General features: G+C 40.3%; 1 protein-coding gene across 5 annotated transcripts in view; it reads right to left on the bottom strand.

Moving 5' to 3' along the window:
• LOC110550707 (uncharacterized) overlaps nucleotides 1-20,609 on the bottom strand; it is a 54,508-nt gene that overhangs the window by 26,624 nt on the left and 7,275 nt on the right. For 2 of the 5 annotated variants that reach the window (XR_009585150.1, XR_009585151.1), the window contains exon 2: nucleotides 16,244-16,347. The exons of the other annotated variants lie outside the window; for them this stretch is intronic. The gene's annotated coding sequence lies outside the window, so the exon portion shown is untranslated. The remainder of the gene's footprint in view (nucleotides 1-16,243; nucleotides 16,348-20,609) is intronic. 5 annotated transcript variants of the gene reach the window in all.

The following is a 20,609-nucleotide window of genomic DNA, read 5'->3' on the forward strand; positions in this document are numbered from 1 at the left end:
ATTGTATATTTTGTCGGGTTGACAGTTCACTCTAACCATTACACTACCCCTACTAAGAAAGCTGTTACCATTGTTACTTGTTGTGTGTGTATGTATGTGTGTTTTTTTAAATATAGTGAATCAAGGATACCAAGTGACTACTGGTAATATATTATAACATAAACTTCAAGCCTAAGCATAATTATGTTTCAACCAGAAAATAAAACAAGACAAAAACTGGATTACAGATCCCTGATTACAAGCCCTTCACGGTTAAAGTTGAACCTTGGAAAATGCTGGCAGTAGAATGTCCTGAAGAAGATGCACGGGCCATTTATGATTTCCTTACCCTAAAATGATTTTTTTCTTTTGTGTCTCAAACCTTTGTTAGTATAGTTATCAAAATAAAATTCAAACTAATTTCAACGTTGAGACCAGCAGCCTGATTTCCTTTGTAAGCAATTGATTCAAAGCCATTCTAGAAGCAATGCCAGCATGTCCTAGACACGTGGGAGCCAGGAGAGAGCTAACAACACTGGCTGTATTTCCTATGCAGAGATAAGGAAGGAAATCAGCTCGACCACAGTGACTAGCTGTGACTAGCTGGCATAGCTGTACTTGATCTCTCCAGAACCGGAATACAATTTACTTAATGTGTCATGTTTAAAATATTTTTTCCTAAGGAAGGCTGGGATGGGGGTTGCTGATGATTACGAATAAAGGCTAGAATGTACTATTTTTTTAAGTACAGCATTATGGAAACATTTGTGGTCCAATCAAGAACGTAACTGTGGGGGAAAATAACATTTACTGAATATGTTGGGATTGCTTTTGGGAACAGACAATTTAACAGGATGTGCTTAAAGCTACTCCCTAACTGATAGAAGCCAGATGTGTGTCTGCCTTGCATCTGGTGGGCTGCAAAAAGGAGTATGTATACATATACTTACATAGATACATATATGCACACATTAAAAAATATATATAGACATATTATATACAACCATATGCATATATATATATATATATATATATATATAGGTTACAGTGGAAACTATGATTTCTTAGATATGGGCAATGATAATATGAAGGTCATTGGAAGGGCTCAAATCTACACAAGAACACCTTGAAATAATGACAGACATTGTGTAGTCACTGTTCATTTACATATAAAAATGTCCCAGTGAGAGGGAGAACTACAAGGTGGCACGGGAGAATCAACTCCTGAGTCTGTGCCTGCACACACACATACACACGCACGCGCACACACACACACACACACACACACACACACACACACATAAACAGACACAGAACAGATAAAGGCTAAAAGTTAATACGTGAGATCTTTTAAAAGAGTTTAATTTTGGAGAAGGTTTCGTGTGCTTTCCAGTCACTTCCCTCTGGTGGGGATGCTTTGCCCCACCTCAGTGGAAAGGATGCACTCAGCCCTGATGCGACTTCATGTGCTGGGGTGGATTGGTGGAGGGAGGGCTCCCTTTTTCTGAGGAGGGAGAGGGGGAAGAGAGAAGGAGGGTGGGAGGAGAGGAGAGGGTTATGATTGAGATGTCAAGAGAATTTAAAAAACATTTAAAAAGTTTTTTTTTTTTTTTTTTAAGGACAATTTAAGCCAGGTGTGATGGTGCACAGTTGTAATCCCAGCACTTGGGGAGGCAGAGGCAGGCGGATTTCTGTGATTTTTGAGGCCAGCTTGTTCTACAAAGCGAGTCCAGGACAGTCAAGGCTACACAGAAAAACACTGTCTTGAAAAACCAAAAAAAAAAAAAAATTACAAAAGAAAATTAAATACTATCACAGGTTTCTCAGAGTGCCTTTTCAGCAGCAGGACTATATACAAAATCTTGTATATGTACAAGACACATCCATGGCTTATATAATTTTAATTTTTATGTAATTCTTTTTATGGAAGAAAACTACTAGACCGACTTGCTTTAACTTAGGAATGGTTAGGCGGTTCAACTGAGGGACTGCCCTGCCTGCCCCTCCTGACTGCTGAACGAGGAACCCATGCTCTTCCCCCAGCCCAGGCAGTATCTGTCCTCCAGCTACACACACTGGCATTATCAGGCGTTTCCTCTCAGGGAGTCTCATTTATCATTCTTGGCTTTTTTTCCTTATTGTATATGTTCTTTACAGAGGTAAGAAAGAAGAAATATATCTACCGTTACAAGAATTCAGGACAAACCAAAAATGGTAAATAAACCTAAGCCTTCACCATCTCAATTTTTAAGAGAATTCTATACAGAATTAGTTTTTGACCTGTAGAAAATGTGGAAGACATCCTAACAGGAGGAGCTCTAGGAAAGAAGGCCAAAATTATCTGGGTATGGTGGCGCAAGCCTATAATCAGCATTCGGGGAGGCAGAAGCAAGCCTATCTCTGTGAGTTCGAGGCCAATCTCGTCTACAAAGCGAGTCCAGGACAGCCAAGGCTTAAAAAAAAAAAAAAAAGGCCAAAATTAAGCCATTTTGTATTTGCCTAAATTCATACAGACAAATACTCATACTGTAACAGTATGAGTATTTCCCCTACATAATCTTCAGAAAAATGGCAGCGAGAGGTATCAGGCCCTGTTCATAAGTTATTACATTGATGCTGACAGGGTCTAGTGACGTCAAGGAAGTTAGCAAGGCCATCAGTTCAACACCGTGGGACATCTGTTACATGTGAAACACTGCTGGAAGCAGGGCTTGGGCATCTGGTCTCGGTGAGTTCCCAAGTGGGAGCTGGGGCACAGGTGAGTCCTTACCTCTTCGGCTGGACAGAGCTGGCACCAAGTGTTAGAGAAAATAAGAGCAAAGACAACATCCAGACCCTGCCCACGTGACTCTGCACTAGTCGTCTTGGCCTTGAGTGAGCGGCAGGACTTACTTTGGTCGAAACGTGTGTGTGACGTTTACACAGTTATGTTGCAAGTATCATAATCAGCGTGTGACCCAGTTCACATGACAGGACTGCAATCTCATTCCAGCCTGAAAGTGTACTGGTAATTTCATAATTAGTAAATTACCTAATTCATCTAAGCCCATGCTTACCAGAGACAAGCGATACCCACCTTTTATGGTCACGGAAAGACTCAAATGAGATGTTATCATAATAACTAAATATGATGGTGTATACACAAGTTTTCAACAACATCTGCCACGGGAAAAGATCTTTTTTTATCTTTTTTATTTTTTATTAATTACAGTTTATTTACTTTGTATCCCCCCATAAGCCCCTCCCTCCTCCCCTCCCAGCCCCACCATCCCTCCCCCTTCTTCACGCATGCCCCTCCCCAAGTCCACTGATAGGGGAGGTCCTCCTCTCCTTCCTTCTGATCTTAGTCTATCAGATCCCATCAGGAATGGCTGCATTGTCATCTTCTGTGGCCTGGTAGGGCTGCTCTCCCCTCAGGGGGAGGTGATCAAAGAGCAGGCCAATCAGATTATGTCAGAGGCAGTCCCTCTTCCCATTACTATGGAACCCACTTGGACACTGAACTGTCATGGACTACATCTGTGCAGGGGTTCTAGGTTATCTCCATGCATGTTCCTTGGTTGGAATATGAGTCCCTGGAGAGACCCTTGTGTTCAAATTTTCTGGTTCTGTTGCTCTCCTTGTGGGGTTCCTGTCCTCTCCAGGAACTTACTATTTCCCATTTCTTACTTAAGATTCCGTGCACTTTGCCTATCAGTTGGCCTTAAGTCTCAATGTCTGCTTTGATAGTCTGTAGGGCAGAGCCTTTCAGAGGCCCTCTGTGGCAGGTTCCTAGGTTGTTTCCTGTTTTCTTCTTCTGATGTCTATCCTCTTTGCCTTTCAGGATGGTGATTGAGCATGTTAGTCTTGATTAATTTCTTTAGATGTTCAGGGTTTTAGTAGGTTTATCCTTTGTTATATGTCTATATGAGTGAGTATATACAGTGTGTGTCTTTCTGCTTCTGGGACAGCTCACTCAGGATGATCCTTTCCAAGTCCCACCATTTACCTGCAATTTTCATGATTTCCTAAGATCTTTATTACCACCTAACATACAGCCCTTTGTTACTTCTACCCTTTCGTATACATGTTAATAAATAGGTGATTACTGTGGGCTGGATATTTGTGTTCCCCACACCCCTCAAGTTGAAATCCTTCCTAATTCCCAGTGTGACTGCATTTGAAGATGGGGCCCCTAAGGCAATTAAATTTAAAGTAATTAAAGCAAGGCTATAAAGGGCAACAACCTGATCCAACAGGGTTTGTTACCTTGTAAGAAGGGACACACCAGAGTGTTCGGTACACACCACCCCCACCTCACGGGAAGGAAGTGAGGAAAAGCCTGAAGAGACACCAGGAAATGGCCATGCGCAGGCCAGGAAAGCTGTCTCATTGGAACCAAGATCGCCATTTTTTTCTAAACAGGAGTCTAAGCAGACTAATGCCATGATGACAATGATCAATTCCGTCTGATAAGACTAAGCAATACTATGTACACCCCAGCTATTTTCAGTGGTTCCATCCTGCAGGGCATTTTGGTGTCCCTGATGAAGGTATACCGGCAACTTGGCTTTTCGCTCTAGTAAAATCTAATGCTCCGAGTCACCAACAATGACAGGGCAGTATTCAAATCCAAAGACCCCCAGAGCTTCAAGATGAGCTGATTCCAGATGGGGTTTCAAGAAGGAATGCAGCCCGGCCACACTAAGGAGGCTTCTGGAAGTAAAGTCAAAGTGAACAGGCAACAGGCCACTCTCGGCTGAGTAGTGGACCCAGTGGACACTCTGCAGGAGAGAACAGACATGCTTTCAGCCACAACAGCTGCCCTTAGTTCTTACATTATGCAGGCACCGCATTGTTAATCTGTTATTTCCAAGTTTCCCAAAGCCTCATAGGGTTAAGCAACCTTTCTCCATTTTATTCTCTTCATAAAACTACACAGAGCTGCATGAGGTGGCTTACACTCCTGGGAGGCTGAGGCAGGAAGACTGCTTTGAAGTCAAGGCCATGCTGACGCACATACATAGCAAGACCCTGTCCTAAAAAGCAAACAGGCAAAAAGGGCGTGTATCCTACTACGTATCTCTCTACTGATATCTAGCCATGTTCTCACCCCAGGAGGAGGTGCTTGTTCCTGAAGATGGCCAGGAAGTCTCTGCTGTGATGTGTGTTATTTGTAGAGCCAGGTATATTACTACAATTTTTTTCTTTTCTTTTTTTAATTGGCATGAAAAGTCATTCACATAGTCTCAGCTTTTCTTTTCTTTTTTTTTTTTTTTGGTTGTTGTTTTTGTTTTTTTCTTATATGGAAAATGACTGTTTTGATGATGATGCCATTCTAGAGAATGTTTGCTCTGGAAGGGCCTCTTGGAACCAAAGCAATTTCATTTCCTGACAAGGTCCACTAAAAGATTTCATAAACACATTACCTTCTTTAGGACAGAAATCTGGGATAAGGCTCTTTCCCAGTCCACTGAGGTGCTCAGCCTAGAATTAGCAATGCAGGAATTTTAGAATAATGGAAAAAGATGCAAAAGATCTATGCCTAGCTATTTACGCACTTAGGCTATACAAGTATCTTTATGAAATTCACCAAAGCTTATTACATGAAAGAAATAGGTACTTTCAGAAATAGTACTCTCTTGAAATTACACCTAGAAATCTTATTATAATTTATTATCTAATTTAGAATACTTCAGCTGAGCCACTTCAGAAACACTAAATATATGATTACTTGTGGTTAAAATACACATTCTCCCCAATAAACATGAATATTATAAATATTTATTTTTGCATCCAGAACATGCTACTCACTTAAGCCCACAATAAGACATCAGTGGGTGACTCATCAGAAACAGAACTGTACATCCAAATCACCTATGCACACAAGAATTTGTGTCTCACTAGAGTTCACTGCTGAATTTATTTCCTATTTACAAAATCTTAAAAACATAATGATAAGCAGTTTACCCAATTTCCATATCACAAAATTGGAGTCCTTCCTCAAGATAAGTAGTGTGCTTTCATTTCCCCTGGCTTTTACAGTCTGGTGGAGCTGAGAGCACACCTGTCACTGCCTGGGGCTGGAGTCAAGCTAACCTGCTCTTTCTGGGAACTTCAGCTTTTACTAGACCCCACCAGATCAGAAATTCTCAGCCCTTGCTACCTACTAGAATCCCCATGTCTAAAAACTGCTGCGCTCTGTACATACACAGCACAGTGAACAATTTAGACTCTGCAGAGAGCGCCAATATAGTTACAGAAGTTCTCAGGTTGCAATGTGTATTTGTGGTAGATATCACAGGCATTGGGCTCTCAGAGAGCTGGGTGGTTACATCACCACCAATTCATTATAACTAGCTAATAAAACAAGTATAGAGAAAGCGTGAGAGGAAACCTCCATAACCTGGGAACTATTGGGAGAGGGCTCCATCCTCAGACATGGAAGACAAGAGTCTATAATCATGAGGCTATAAACCCTGGCATGATCTCATCGCCTCATTTAAGTGCTCAGAAAAGGATGGGCACCACTCCGAACACAGAAGTTTTTGTGTGTGTTATGTTGGGCATCTTCATGGACTTTCGTTTCATGAGAGGACTCGGCGGCCATAAACAGCTTGAGTTGTATAGCAGAGGCATTCTTCACGGTCTCTACTGGGGTGGTTTGGGAACACTCATGAAAACTGGAGTTGGCCCACATGCCCTACGGAGAAAGAACTGACAGTAATCAGGGCGATGCTTGCTCTCTGTGGTTATACACCCACTCCTGTCACTGCTGACCTCTGTGGCCAGGAGGTGTTTACTCAAGGTGGCCTCACATCCGCAGTGGTTTTTCCCTCTCTGCATTTCTCAGGTATTTGATGGCCCCGTGGTTTTTCCCTTCCACCATTGAACCGGGCTACATTCCTTTGCAGACAATTCAGGTTACCTGTTAAGTAAATATAATCAACTCATATCCCCATTATAGCCTACATTTGAGGCTCCAAATTTTCATTGTGGAATTAAAAAAAAAAAAAAAAAAGCTAAATGTGTACCAGTACTCTTCTAGGCTTACCCCTCCTAAATGAACACTCTAACACTCTACCATGGAGGAAGCTTCCTTAAAAGAAAGCAGGAAGACAGTTTTTTGACTTCTTGGGCCCCGCTAGGAAAATCCTTGGTAAGAGACCAGAGGGAGAAAAGCTATAGTGCCTACTCCTTGGGCTCATTCATTCTCTAAGGGGGTCCAAGGGTCCAACTGCAAGGCAAACAGCTTCTCAAAAGGGCTTTTGTCCTTACAGGTTCTTACGAACTTACACTTAAGGGTGGAACCATTTTCTCTTCAGACAGGCCCCTGCATTCCCCACACTCTGTGTTTCCTTTTAAAATCACACCTTTATTGAACTCCTCATACAATATCCTAAGTTGCTATTTCCTGAGAGGATACCGACATGTATTTCTTCATCAAAAGATACTTGTATGTGTGTGGTAAATGTATTTTGTAGTGAAATAGTATGTTTACTACTGTCTTTTGAGAAACCCAGTTTCAAGAGGTGCCATTATTTTGGACAGATAAGTTACCATCACTACAAAACAGAATGGATAACGCCTGGACCACATTTTCCTCCCTGCACCAGAAGAAGCTCCTCAGTCACTGCTGGGTGATAAGAGTCCGGAGGAGAGATGAGGAGACAGATGGGCTAGAATGGAGACCACTTTCCAACCAATATGGTAGTATTTCCATACCTAACAATTATACCAGTTAACGTTAAATTGTATATAATGGTGTCCACCCTGAACGATTAATCAGAGCAAATAAATACAATAGGAAAATTATATCATCAATAATAACTTACAGTATGTTTGTACAATAGAATGCAATGAAGCATTAAAGTATAACATATTTATTGGTATGTGAAGACAGCATAAACTAACAAAATACCAAAGCAGTTTCAAAATAGTGTAAGCTGTAAAAATCTCAATATTGTTGAAATAAGTATATACAAGTAGTACAGTAATAACTGGTTTTAGTTTTTAACTTTAAAAATGTATAGCAGACTGTGGAGGATGCATTCCAAGACCCAATGGGGTCCTATAATACTGTTATTTCTAAATCTTTGGTAAAGTTTTAAATTATAAATTAGGCACAATAAGATATTAACAGTAACAACATTGAACATTCACAGGCATGTGCTATCATAAAGTGTATTTAAAACTCACTAGTTCTTTGCTTCTGGAATTTTCCATTTAATACCTTCAGGCCACAGTGGGCCATAGGTAACTGAAACTATGGAAAGCAAAGCCATGATAAAGGCAAGACCTCTATTATATATGTTTTCAATTTTCCTCCCATTAAGCAGAATTTTTAAGAGCAAAACCAAGCTATTGCTTTAAAAAACTGGAACATGATTTAAAAAAGGGCTACATTAATAACCGAATGACAAGAACTCTTAGAGATTGTGGTAAACACAAAATTTCATTTCGTCTCAATAAAGACTTGTAGCTTAACTTTTACATTCCAGGCCATAGAGGAGCCTAGTGCAATTCAACATTGATAGCTAACAACTACATGGAGACGGTAAGCAGAGAAAATGAACACGATTCTATAATACAAGCAAAAATAGAAATGTCTATGATGTAAAAAGACAAGGGAAAACAGAAATATTTTGACTGGAAGGCTTTACAGAGGGAGATGCCTATGCCAGACAATCGGATGCAGACTGAATGCAGAAGAATGATTCCAGAGTTTGGGAAGGAGAGGCAGGCAGATTGGGAAGACTGAGTTTGATCAGTTCACACTAATCGCATGCAAGCCCAGCAATATGTATAATTAATGTTAATCAAAACATTAAAAAAAGAGGTGGAGGAAGGAGAATCAGAAACTCAAGGTCACGCTTGACTCTGCAGTAAATTTAAGGGCAACCTGAGATGCAGGAAGCCTTTTGTCAACACCGACCAACCAACCAAATCCTAGAAAAGGCAAGATGGAGCTTTCCTAGGGAAGAATGAAGACTCACCACATGTCAACTGCTCAAGCATAAGATAGCAAGAAACTTAAAAGAGCAGAGTCTGCTGTCTTTAATCTGAAACGTAACTTGCAAAGATCTTGCATTTGACATTTATGGAATACACCATGTGACAAAGCATGAACTAATGTTTGCTTTTAACCAAGACCAGATTACAAAGCAGAAACTCAAGGATCCCATAGGAAAGAGCCAGCACTCCTGGAAGTACCTTCTTGGGGGTAGTTACTTCCTGGGTCTAGTACAGGTTATTCCTAAAGATATTTGCAGTATCTTTCTTTTTATTATAGTGTAGCAGTTTCCTGATCACACAGAAGGAATTAAGAATTACTCATGCAGTTGATATTTATCTACTTCCACACTACCATGATGTTGAATAGTTGAATATTAACTCACTTTTGGTATCAGTCCATGGTGTGGGAGAGGGTTGCAATTAGGAAATAATGTGCTGCATTAGAACAACTGCCTGAAAAGCAAAACTGTCAATGAAACCAAGTTTCAGAAGTTCACCATGGAAGTTACTTTAAAAATTACAAGCTATTTTAAACTTCTAACATATATTCATATTTTTTTGTTTTAAAAACATGCTTCAGTGCTGTTTTAGACCAGTCATTAGGATGGACTGACTGAGCTTACTACTGTTATGTTCTGCTTTTTCTCAGGTTAAGCATGAAAAAGTAATGGTCGAAAATCTAGAGCTACTTAATGCGCATATCAGGTCAAAGATCACAGCAAAGTCTCAATAGTACAGAAATCAAATTAAACCCTGTCCATTTTACTTACCCCTAAAGGATTTTATTTGGCCAATTCAATATAGTCAGTTTTCTTCAGCATGAACTAAATCATTTTTCTTAGAAGTGCATTACTTTAACACACTTAGATCATTCCTCTTTGAAGCCCAGGCGTCTTATTAATAAGGCCATTTTAATAGTTCTATTTTAGTTCAATTATAGCTCAATTTTACACCACCTGCCTCCAGTGAGATATTCACTACAAAAAGGCAAAGCTCACTTGCAGTTCCTTTAAAGTTTTGAAATGTTAATTAATATTCAGCAAACACTTTGAAGATAAAATGTAAATGTCTAGAATAATTATGTTTTATTTTTTCCTGGGCTGGGCATTGAAACCAGGGCCTTGTGCATGCTGCATAGGCTCTCCACAACTAAGCTATAACACCATATCTACTTTTATTTTGTTTATTCACTTTGTATCCCAACTGTAGCGCCCTTCCCCATCCCCTCCCAATCCTACCCTCCCTCTCTCATCTCCTCCCATGCCCCTCACCCAGTCTACTGATAAGGGAGGACCTCCTCCCCTTCCATCTGATCCTAGCCTATCAGTTCTCATCAGGACTGGCTGCCTTGTCCTCTGTGGCCTGGTAAGGCTGCTCCCCCACCTCAGGGGGAGGTGATCAAAGAGCCAGCCACTGAGTTCATGTCAGAGACAGTCCCTGTTCCCCTTACTAGGGGACCCACTTGGACACTGAGCTACTGTGGGCTACACCAAATCTACTTTTTTAAAAAAATTATTTTTATTTTTTATTGTAATTACAGTTTATTTATTTTGTATCCCAGCTGTAGCCCCCTCTTTTATTCCCTCCCAATCCTACCCTCCCTCCCTTGTCTCCTTCCTGCCCCATTCTAAGTCCATTGATAGGGGAGGTCCTCCTCCCCTTCCATCTGACCCTACCTTATCAGATTTCACCAAGACAGGCTGCAATGTCCTCCTCTGTGGCCTAGCTAGGTTGTTCCTCCCACGGGGTGGTGGGGAGGCCAAAGAGCTAGCCACTGAGTTCATGTCAGAGACAGTCCCTCTTCCCCTTACTAGGGAGCCCACTTGGATACTGAGCTACCATGGGCTACCTTCGAGCAGGGGTTCTAGGTTATCTCCATGCATGGTTCTTAGTTGGAGAATCAGTCTCAGACAAGACATCTGAGCCCAGATATATTTGTGGAGCTCCTACTAAATCTACTTTTTATGGTAAAAATAAAATCATTGAGCTGCCATTCTATAATTTTTATTTTTTTTACAACTGTACTTTTATTTTTGTATCCATGGTTCAAAATCACCTCAAAGCCAGAGGGCGCTGAAATATAAAATAATTACATTTTGTATTTCCTTTCAAGTAAATGTAGGGTCAAACCAAAGACCAAAGACAACCAAATGTACTTTAGACACAGCATTCCTCTCTCCACAGCTGTAGGGGCCTAAGCACATGTAAACACTTATTCTGAGCATGAAGAGGATAAGGTGTCACAAAGCAATGAAATGGAAACTGACCAGGAAGGGTTTCAAGTCTCACTTCTGAATCTTGAGGTCCTGTTATCCCCCCAAACTATAAATCAGAAGAAGTGGATACACCCCACCCCACTCCCCTTTCTCAGCATCGGCACCTGTGCTTCCCAAGCTACATGCTCTATCTACTCTACAGTCAGCTCGTCTCGAACCGTGATTCAGACTGACAATGGGAAGCTGATCAATTGTATAAGTAATTTTAAATACTTGTTTGAAACAGGTCTTACTCTTTAGGCTTGTCTGGATCTAACTCTACAGCCCTGGCTGGCTTTGAACTTATTTTAATCCTCTTGTCTCAGCAAGTGCTAGAATTATAGGCTTGAGCCACTGCACTGGATTTCAAAATTTTAACACACTTTTAAAAGATGATATTTCAAAACACAAATTGCCAGAGGATACAATGTTGAAAACCACATCTAAGACTAGAGTTTCCATTTCTTGTAACTACGGAAATTTCCTTGCAGGAAAATTGTGCTGTGCTGAGGGAGGCAGCTATTCACCCCTCTGCCTATGCATAAGCCTTCAAGCTAAGCGACCTTCCACAGAGTTATTTTGTTTATTTACTTGTGCATTTATTTAGTGTATCAAGTCACTATGTGGTATTTCTAAGTTATGACACCATTTCCAAATATTCTGGAAATGGCTCTAAACAAACTTCTGCTTTACATGAACTCTGTAGGTATGTGAAGAGACATCTCCACTAAAGATTATTAAAATAAAAATACAGATCAGCTGTGAGAAGTTGCTGACATGCTTTTTTTTTTTTTTTTGCAACATCAACTATACAGCCAAACTTCTTTATGTGAACACGAATAAACATACCCACTTCGTTAGTAGGAAAATTTTACTGTGTATATACTAAATGGCAAAATTGTATTGTTTTAAAATAAGTTTTTCTCTGCAGTTTCTTAATAGCTGATGTTTAATTTGTATACCTATTTTACATTTGTATACATTTGTCAGGTGAAAGGGGGTCATGAGCAGAAATAAAGCCTACTCTAGAAAAATCACTTGGCTTTTGTGGGAAATGATGCTCAGTTAACTACATCCATGGCAGACTTTCAACTTCATATGTAGATATGTATTTACATATGTGTATATGTGTATATATACACATGTGTATGCATGTGTGTATATATGTGCAATATCTATATATCTATATATATATATATATACTATTTATATAGAGCCCATTGGCAAAGCAGACACTGAATTTAAATTTTTTTTTTTTTCCCTAGCTTTGAAGATGTATCAAGACTGTAAGAACTAGGACCAGGATCCCTGTTTCTATACAGTATCTACTAGCCAGGCCTGGGATGCTACACCCAAGAAATCTCAACACTATGGCTGCCTAAACAGGGCCTGCATAATGACGCCAGTTAACATTCCAATATAGATGGTGGAGATGTCACAGGGCCCCACCTTCAGATGAAAAACAACCAGAAGCTTTGGAGAGGGAGAACAGATTTTCTCCAGGGAGGACTTCCGTAATAGGCTCAGGTTCTCAATCCCAAGGGCTCAGTCCTGAACTCAGGTACACATGAGCAACTCTCAGTGGTCTCAGCAGGCTGTGTATGTTTACATATGCGACGATAATAATTACAGAAGAGCTCACGAATTTGAGAGGGAAGAACACAGAGAGAGTTGGAGGCGGAAGAGGAAGGGTTAGGAATGAGGTAAATATAGTACTCATGCATGAAATTATCAAAAAGTTAAAGAAAATTCTTCTTTATCTTAAAGAACAACTTTTAATTCTATCTTTAAAAAATATTTTTGACTTTTTAATGTTATTTTCCTATTTCCTTTGTATTTAGTGGCATTCCCTAAAATGACAATAATTGTTCTGAGACTCATTTGAATTTCACAGTGCACTCAACAATCTGAGAGATAAATTATCAACAACACAAAGGCAGCCAGAGCTGGCTAAGGGAATAAAACACCAAAGGAAAAAGAATTATTCCTTTAGAGCTCGGAGGTGTAATATTTTGCCAATAAATATGTAAATTTTCATATATGTATTAAATATCAGCTGAAAGTCAGTAGTTCATAAAGGGCAAACATTCATTTGTAAGTTTTAGTTATTCAAAACATTTCAAATTGGAAATGAATGGGTTAAAGAATCCCAAGATCTGGGAGAACATGGAAATTGCTGCTGCCAAGTTGCTGGGCCATCGACGTCATTCTTCAGCCTTGACTAGCATGCTCCGTACTATGCTGGCTGAGGGGGAATATGAAGACTGCAACCTGAGGCCCTTCTTAAGTACGCCGTGCTTTAGACTCTTCACTGACCAAGAAGAACCTTTTCCTATATTTTCTAGTGCCACTATGAATTGTTGGACATGTTAATGTCAACATCCAAAGAGCAGACCAGAAAACACACGCCAAAGCCACTCGTGGACAGAGGTATGACACAAGGCTAGCAGTTGACGTATTTGATTGGGGAAAGTGTGGTCAGCTCTGGCTTGATAAGGATCAGGCCTTCCCTCTAAGACAAATGAATGTTTTTAAGGACACCACTCTCTGAGGTGCATTTCTCTGAGGTTTTAATAAACTGCATGCCAGAACAGGTACCTTCTTGGATAAAGGTAACATCTGTCTTGTGTTCACATGCAAATGTGGCTTGCTCTGCCTCACTTGTGGATTATTTCTTGAAAATGAAGTCCTGCGTTAAGCAATTCTAGGAAACAATGAGAGCTTATAGCCACTAATTTTGGGAGCTACAGACTGAAGACTCAGGGGCAGAATAGCTATTGGTGGGTAATGTATAAGAAAGGCCAAATCTACATGACACTTCACTGTGGCTGGACTGTGGTACAAAATGGAACGAGCAGTAAGTGGAGTTGGACGGGTACCCTCGGTGAACCCCTTTTCCTTTGCTCCCCAAACCAAGACTAAGCCGGAAGCCACAAGTGTGCAGTCAAGAATGTGGCTAACTAAATGACTATGCAACTGAGGTTTGCTTCTTAAACTTCTATGTGTGTTCAGACAGAAACTGTTTTGAAAAATGCAGATCTGACTGTGGAGGTTTGAATGAGAAGGTTACCCCGAAGTTTACCTACTAAAATACTCAGTCCCCAGTTTGTGGAACTAGGTAGCAACAATTAGGAGGCTGGCCTTGTTGGAGGGCACAGGTCACCGGGACAGGCTTAGGGTTTCAAAAGACACTTCTCCCAAGATTCTCTTTGCCTCCTGCTTCTGGATGAAGACATGCGCTCTCAGCTGTTCCTGCCACCATCATGGACTCTAACCCTCAGAAACTGTAAGCCCAATTAAATGCTTTATTTTATAAGCAGCCTTGATTGTGGCGTTTTTATCACAGCACCAGAGAAGCAAGTAAGACACTGGCTTTCTCTAAGGTTAGGGTTCAGGGACAATTAAACATCTGACCATTTAAGATACAATGAATCCTTTACTGCTGCTTATCTTCATTATCTGGATAATCACCCTGTGAAATGTGTCGCCATGTGCATTTCACATGTAAGACAATTAAAGGTCCAAGAGTACAGTGTTCTGCCAAGAGCCGCAGAGCCAGGAAAAGCAGAACCAATTTCAATCCAAACCCAGTTCTGTTGCAGGCCAGAAACAAAAGTGGCCTTTCTTACCTAGTTTCTAAGCCTCTTATTCTCAATCTTCATTCCTTAAGGTTTTCGGACGCTTCCCCCTTCCATGAGCACTTTCTTTATCCTCATCGCAGGCCTTCACTTATTCCAGAAGTGTAGAGAGAGAAAACAGAGCCAATAACTAGCTCAAATTGTAAAATGGTGTTTGTGGCTCCTACTCCCTGACAGTGGCCATGTTCCCAGCACATGATATATGGTTGTGTTTCTTTCTTCTGTTCTTACTTCTGACGATGTTTCTACAAATTCTTGCAGTGTGACAAGACAATCAGATCTGTAGCTGTAAATCAGAAAACATCAGTCTGGTGCCTAAGTGTCTAAATATGTGACTATTGGCCTTCTCAAAGAACTTACTGAATTACACATTCTCTACCCAAAGATGTTCATGAAAGTAGACTTGAAGTGTTGAAGGATGACGACTGTCAAGATAAACTAGTTGTCCAACCTTTCTATTAATAGGAAGGACCTAGACTATTAAATATGTATGTAATTACCAAAAGAACAAAATGGGAGAGAGAGAGAGAGAGAGAGAGAGAGAGAGAGGTAAGAGAAAAGAGGGAGGGGGAGACAGAGTAGTTACATTTCTTATGGGAACCAGTGTAAAGAAAGGTATTCCTACATTGTGAACTGGTATCCAATGGGTACACAACTAAAACAATGTTTCACAAAGCAACAGGACACAATGAACAACTCACTTTAACATTTCTCTATCTCCCTTCTTTCATTTCTTAAATAACACTCAGGTTAAATCAGATCCACAAAGCTGATTTCATGATATCCTAATGGGTTGGGCTGTGAGGCTGAAAGGCTGTAGCTGAAGACTATCAAATCCTGTGCTGTCAGCACCTTTATCTCTTTCCCACAGCAGATAGCATTAATGCATCCCAACATTCTTTCTGAGTTCAGCCAAACTAGTATTCCCAGCAGCGAGTATCACTTGGATGGACTCAGTACAAAGACATCACATGACCACTAATTGCTAAGGAGCCAGGGAACAGGGACGGAAACACTTACTTCTCTTGTGTGCCCTCATTATAACTCCAGGGTTTATATAGAGTCTGGCACAGTAGACATTGAAAAATGGAATCAGAGGGTAAACTTTGGCTCCACAGACCTTTCATGGACCCTTTCTGTCCTGACTTGTGCCACCTTGCTCTCTTTCAATATAAATCTTTCAGAATTCAATGATCTTGAGTACTGGACATTCCCCCGACCCCACCCCCGTTCTCCAGGCTGTACCTTGTAATAGTTATCTGCACAAAGTCACTCAACAGTGTCTGTTTTTCCCTAAAAACAACTGGTTTAGACCTATAGATCATGAAGATAAAGTCATCAGATAAGCTGGTCCAAGAAGGAATATGGGAAACTTACAGGCAGGGACCTGAGCTGGATACTGATGTACATTCTCTCTTTTCAACTCAACAGCATGATCAGTTTCACATCATTACCTCATTTTACTGGTGGGAAACCAAATCCTTAGAAAAAAGAAATACCGGTCATATGATTAGCATGTTTAGCAGGGCTAAGATTTAAATCAATCAATCTCCACCTCCCTCCCCAGCCCCTCCAGCTACTCCTAAAAATAGAATATAAAATTACAAAGAAACAATGACCAAAAAAACCTCAAACTCATTTGACTGGTGTGAATCTAACAGGTTATCACACTGAATAAACAAAACCCAATACCTCAGTAATATGCTTCATCATATAACTTTCCTTTTTCTTTACCAAATCTTTGTGAGTTATTCATTACTGGGTATGTTTTTCTTGGCAGCTGTTAATCTTGGCCGAGACATAAATTCTTACTGTGAAACAATTCAGATATGTTAAGTTCTCTATTACACAGAGAAAAGTAAGACTGTCTGTGTTTATGTGTAGATGAAGGGTCAGGTCCAAGGGGAAGTATAAAAGAGAAACAATACATGAATTGGGGGTATTTATACAGGGCAAGAAGTTAAAAGCAAATCCAAAATTGTAGCCTTTGGCTCTCACTTGAAGCAATGCGAGGAAATGCTCTAAAAGAGAGTAGAATGGGTCAGGTAACTCACATGTGCCCCAGCTCAAGTACTTTCTCATGTGTAGACGTGGGGTCTGCAATGTTCAATTTGCCTAGTCACGAACATGAATCATTGAAAAGCCCCTAAGGAGGTCTTTCAAAAACGTGTTTCTGTTACAAGTTTACAACAGTAATTCTCAACCAGGAGCAATTCAAGGGACATCTGGCTACAGCTGAGGGTATTTTTGGTTGACACAACTGAGTGACGGTCAGGAAGGTTATGGAACTGTATGATGCATTGGGGATATCTACTGCTTACAACAAATTACATGGCCAAAATGTGACAAGTACCAAGGTTGAAACCCTCTGCTGCAGACTCCTCACATCTGTAAAGCAGAGATGGTAAGAGTGCCTGCTTGGATGATGGCTTGTTGTGAGCCCTGGTCCGCTTTATGTGGAGCATTTAGAATAACCTTGGTGTTGTGAATGATGAATGAAAGCTGTTATACCTGTATCTTCATCACCTAAGTGTAGAACGTGGCAGAGATGTATTTCACGGTGTGGTCCACTTACTAGGTGGATCGGGGGGTACTCTGTGGCCAAATCAATTATGAAAATGGTGAGAAAAAAAATCAAACAACTGTAACACAGAAATTATCAAAATATTTATTTTTATTTTATGGGCGTTTATCTGCACATCACGTTGAGTGCCTGGTGCCCACAAAGGCCAGAAGAGAGCATCAGATCCCCTGAAACCGAAGGTAAAGACGGCCGTGAACATCCGCCTGGGTGCTGGGGACTATGAACTCAGGTCCTCTGCAAGAGCCTTAAGTGCTTCTAAATGCCGAGCTTTTTAAAAAAATCTTTAACAAGTGAAATATATTGCATCCAGTTTTTAGAAGGGAAGTGACCAGTGAATGCTATGTAGAACTTTATAGAAAACACTCCAAAGGAAGATGTGTTAGAAAGGCAAGATTACACATTTATAGACTCTTGAATCTACCATTTCTCCTTTCAGGAGCTTTGGATAATAGCTTACCTTCCTCAGTAGTCATTAGCCCCAACGAGAACCTGGACCCCTCCATTTGAAATCAATCTCTCTCTCTCTCTCTGTTCATGTATGTGCAGGTGCATGTGTGCACAACTACATATGTGCAGGACAAAAAAGTTATGTTTCGTTCTAATCTTATATTTTGAGACAGGGTCTCCCATTAAACACGAAGCCAGCCTTTAGACTAATCTAGCTGGACAGAATCCTACCCAGTTCCCCTTATCCCCAGTCCTGGGGTTACAGGTATGCATGGTCATGGCAGACTTTTTATGTGGGTGCTGGGGATTTGAACCCATATCCTCTTGTTGTCAGAACTCACTGAGCCATCTCCTCAGCCCCAGAAAGAGTTTTAGGCCACAAATATTCCTTGAACACATGCTTTCTCAATGGTAAGGCCACCATGATCAAACAAAATGAAGAACAATGCCAATTCCCAGGATGATTATTCCTCTAAATTTTTATTAATTGAGGAAGCTCAAATACCCAACATTTGAGATGAACACGATGTAGAAATTAAATACTAAGTTATCTGCTGTGCTTTGTGGATGAACCCTATTTCTTTAAAACATAAAGTAGGACTAAAAGAGAAGTCCATGGATGCAAAAGTAGCCCCAAAAGACACCCCAGCATAACCTTCTCAATTACTTGTTGTTAGGTGCTAAGTCAGCAGACAGTATGGCACAAGACTGAGGCTTTAAGAACTATGACAGCTGAGGACAGACACACATACATTAGGCATCCAGTGAGTGCTTGTCATGGAGGGCTGAGCAAAGGTCCGTGGGGGCAGAGAAGTCCCAGTTACTGTAACTTTTATGGGTGAAATGCACTATGGCAAATAGAATTTAAAAGCAAAATACAAGCATCTGCCTTTTGTATGTGTTTCTAGATGAGCTCCCTGACGGTTCTTGTCTGGGCATCATCTAGGTGGTCAGAAGGCATAAAGGGTGTGTGTGTCGCTTGCCTTTCACTATGACAACAGCAAGAGACAGTAGTTATTTATTTTTTATATATATATATATTTTTTTTTTACTTTTTTATTTATTACAATTTATTCACTTTGTATCCCAGCTGTAGCCCCCTCCTTCGTCCCCTCCCAATCCTGCCCTCCTTCCCTCTTCTCCTCCTATGCTCTTCCTCCAGTTTACTGATAGGGGAGGTTCTCCTCCCCTTTCATCTGACCCTAGCCTATCAGGTCTCATCAGGCTGCACTGTCTTTCTCTGTGGCCTGTTAAGGTTGCCTCCCACCCCCCAAACGCTGTTTTGTTTTGTTTTTTAATTCTGAGATATGTTCTCACTACGCAGTCCACACTGGCCTCGGGCTCATGAGCAAGCATGTACTGCCATGGCTGGCTTTTCTTTAAATGCAGGTTCTGGGATTTGAACTCAGGTCCTTAAACTTAAAAGAGAAGCACCTTCTATCTACGGAGCTCCCAAGTCCTTATGTGTGATTTTTTATTAGCAGATTAAAGACAGGCCTAACATAGTTCTCATGATGACCATCATGTCAAAGGTATGCCATACATAAATCATCCAGAACAACTGTAATGTGATATTAACGTATCCAAATCCATCATGATAAAGTCACAGTTACGGTAAATATGACTGCAGTTTCCTGCCTCACTTATAACTGACAAAATGCCAAGCTTCAATTAGAGATTAGTAAAAGCCAATACAATTTTTATAGTTTTATCAACCTCATGCCACCTTGAATTCTATCTGCAGCCTCCCCGTGATCTACGGACTTTAAGCCGGAAACCTTGAATTCAGATGATTTTCCGAAGGCTTAAGAATGTTGAGCAATGAAAAGAACAAAAACAGATTCATCACACTGTCTAATTTCTTTTCATTGGAAATAATTCCAGAAGACTCTTCCGCCACTACAGAATAAAGCTGTGCGTGTAAACAATCTCTGTGTATATGAGCTCTTTTGATATTCTTGGTGAGGAAGGCATTAGTTTAGGTAATCCCACTTAACAAATGAGGAAGGCAAGGCAGTGAGTTTTAAGTCTTGTCCAAGCTAACACATATGGAGGCTAAGTGCTGAGGTAGCGCTGGAATCCATGGGTTCATAGTCTGAGGTCTGTGTATTGTCCCTAAGTTTTGCTTGGAAGCTATGAGGGGTGGTGTGGAGCGGGATTTTATAGATATATATATATGTATAAATACATACACATATATATGTATATATACTATATATTATATACTATATTATATATCATATTATATCTATATAATTATATAGTATATATACATATATGTATCTATGTATCTGTGTATGTATACAAACACTCATACATACATACAAATATATGTGTATATATACATATTATACATGTATATGTATACATACACACGTGTGTACATATATATGCATGCACATATATATGCATATATACACATATATGTATATATACAGATATACACATATATGTATATACATACATATGTATGCATGTATGTGTACACATACATATTATATATACAGCAACTGTAAGCAGACCGCTGCTCAGACTGAGCAGTCCCAGTAGCTAACGGGCAGTATGTCCTGACTTCCCTGCTCGTTCACGAATATGATCATGCTTAATCTAGCATCAATTTTCAGAATGCCAGGTGCTCTGGGAACTCCATTTCTGATATTGTCTGTTCCAGTGATTTCTTTCAGTGCTAGAAATTTCTGTGTTGCCTTTAAT

Source organism: Meriones unguiculatus, chromosome 12 (assembly GCF_030254825.1).
Source record: "Meriones unguiculatus strain TT.TT164.6M chromosome 12, Bangor_MerUng_6.1, whole genome shotgun sequence".
Taxonomy (NCBI): domain Eukaryota; kingdom Metazoa; phylum Chordata; class Mammalia; order Rodentia; family Muridae; genus Meriones; species Meriones unguiculatus.